Source organism: Eulemur rufifrons, chromosome 1 (genome assembly GCF_041146395.1).
Source record: "Eulemur rufifrons isolate Redbay chromosome 1, OSU_ERuf_1, whole genome shotgun sequence".
In the NCBI taxonomy this organism is placed as follows: domain Eukaryota; kingdom Metazoa; phylum Chordata; class Mammalia; order Primates; family Lemuridae; genus Eulemur; species Eulemur rufifrons.
This window is the reverse complement of record NC_090983.1, coordinates 39,091,437-39,093,320: the sequence shown is the minus strand read 5'-3', so window position 1 is coordinate 39,093,320 and position 1,884 is coordinate 39,091,437. Positions and strand designations below refer to the sequence as shown.

Genomic DNA, 1,884 nt, shown 5'->3' with positions numbered 1-1,884 from the left:
GTCACAAATGCTGGCATGATTTAGAAATGAAGAGTGTACAGTCCACGCTGTGAATCAACTTTAGTCTTCGTTCACAGGTAAGATTTCTCCTTCCTTCCTCCCACTCGAGGCCCAGGGAGTGGGGAGCACCTCTCCTTTGCACAGTGGTATTGGTCACCTTCTTCTCTCTCTCTCTTTCTCTCTCTCTTTTTTTTTTTCTTTTCTTTTCAGTCCAGTCCCTGTAGGGACTATCAAAAATTGCCAAAGCCGACTATATTGCAAGTCATCATGGCGGGGTATTGGGAAAAGTTTTCAATTAGCAATAATACTGCCTTGGATAAATCTCATTGGCTGTGATACTGCCACTGCGCACAGCTACCTTCTTCTCTCATTCCTCTCTTCCCCCTTTCTACTTGCTAATTGTGTCGTCTGGCCCCTGAGAGGATGGAACCTGGAAAAGGAAGAGGTTACTGAGCTTGAGGTAAGGATCACCTTGTTCCCCATCCCCTCCCCCCATGGGGCCTCACAGCACAGCTTAGCCAAAGACACCCTTGTCACACACCCAGTTCCGCTTCCAAACTCTGAGCCCTTTTTTGGCCTTTGTCTGAGTGATCCAAGGTAGGAGGACTAGCTTTTATGTCTATCCTTTGAATATTTTGTTCAGGCACCTAACTTTGGTACAGAACATCTATTGCAATTAAGATCTATGTACATTACTTAGCGTGTGTTTGTCAACTATTTCCTCAGACTAAATTCCTGGAACTAGAGTTGTTAGGTTGATCAATGTTAGTAAGCATAGCAGTTGAGCATGTGGGTTCTGGAGCCTATTGTTTCCAAGTGCCAGGGTCAAAAGTTTAGTTTTGACATCCTAAAATCTTATGTATGCACTGAAAGCCTTAAAGATGTTCATAATAACAGCAAATGCCTATTCAGTACTTTCTATACCCCAGAGGGTATTCTAAGAGCTTTATCTATACTAAGTTTAATTTCTCAACAATCCTGTGAATTATGTATTATCATCCCCATTTTGTAGATAAACCAAGGCAAAAAAAAGACGAAACAACTTCTCTAAAGTCACACCACTAGAAAATGATAAACCTAGGATTCCATTCAAACAGTTTGACTCCAGAACCCACACTCTGAATCGCTATGCTTACTAATGCTCGTGGCACAAAGCAATGTACCTGAATATTAATTGCAATATTTCCAATAACTTGAAAAAACAAGGTACAACTCATATGTTTGATAATAAGAGATTGATTAAACAATGGTATATTAATATGCTAGAACCAAAAGCTTTTAAACATGTATTTTAGAAGAATATTCACATATAAGAAATATATAACTGCTCTAGTAGTCAGGGAAATGCAAATGAAAGTAAGAACCAGGTACCATCTTTCACCCATCAGACTGGCAAAAGTGAAAAGGAGCCATAACATGTAGCGCTGGCAAGATTGCAGGGACAGACGGACACTCTCCTGTACCCTGATGGGAGTGAGAATCCTTACTACCATTTCACAAAGAATTTGACAAGAACTTCTACAATGTTTGAAAATTTGAAATATGCATGCCCTTGGATGAAAATATGATTTATGAGAATCTATATTATAGAAAATAAAGTATGCACAGAAGGCAAAAATTGGGAAATAATTGAAATGTCCATCAGTAGGACAATGGTTGACTCATGATGGTGCATCCATGCTATGTTATATTAACACAGCTCTTCAAAATAATGAATTAGATCTTGATTTATTGACCTGAAGAATGTCTATGAGATATCGTGTAAGGAAAAATTGCTTTCATAATAATGTGTAGAGCAAGACCCCATTTTTGTAAAAACAAACAAGAATTTTTGTATATGTGTATGAAAGTTTGTATAAGCATGGAGAAAGTTCTGGATGGTTA

At 38.5% G+C, this 1,884-nt stretch overlaps 1 non-coding gene across 1 annotated transcript; it reads right to left on the bottom strand.

The window, feature by feature from the left end:
* Positions 1 to 215: 215 nt before the first annotated feature.
* LOC138388219 (U4 spliceosomal RNA) lies at positions 216 to 356 on the bottom strand. The gene has a single exon (XR_011234101.1). It is a non-coding gene; the product is annotated as a U4 spliceosomal RNA (small nuclear RNA).
* Positions 357 to 1,884: the final 1,528 nt, after the last annotated feature.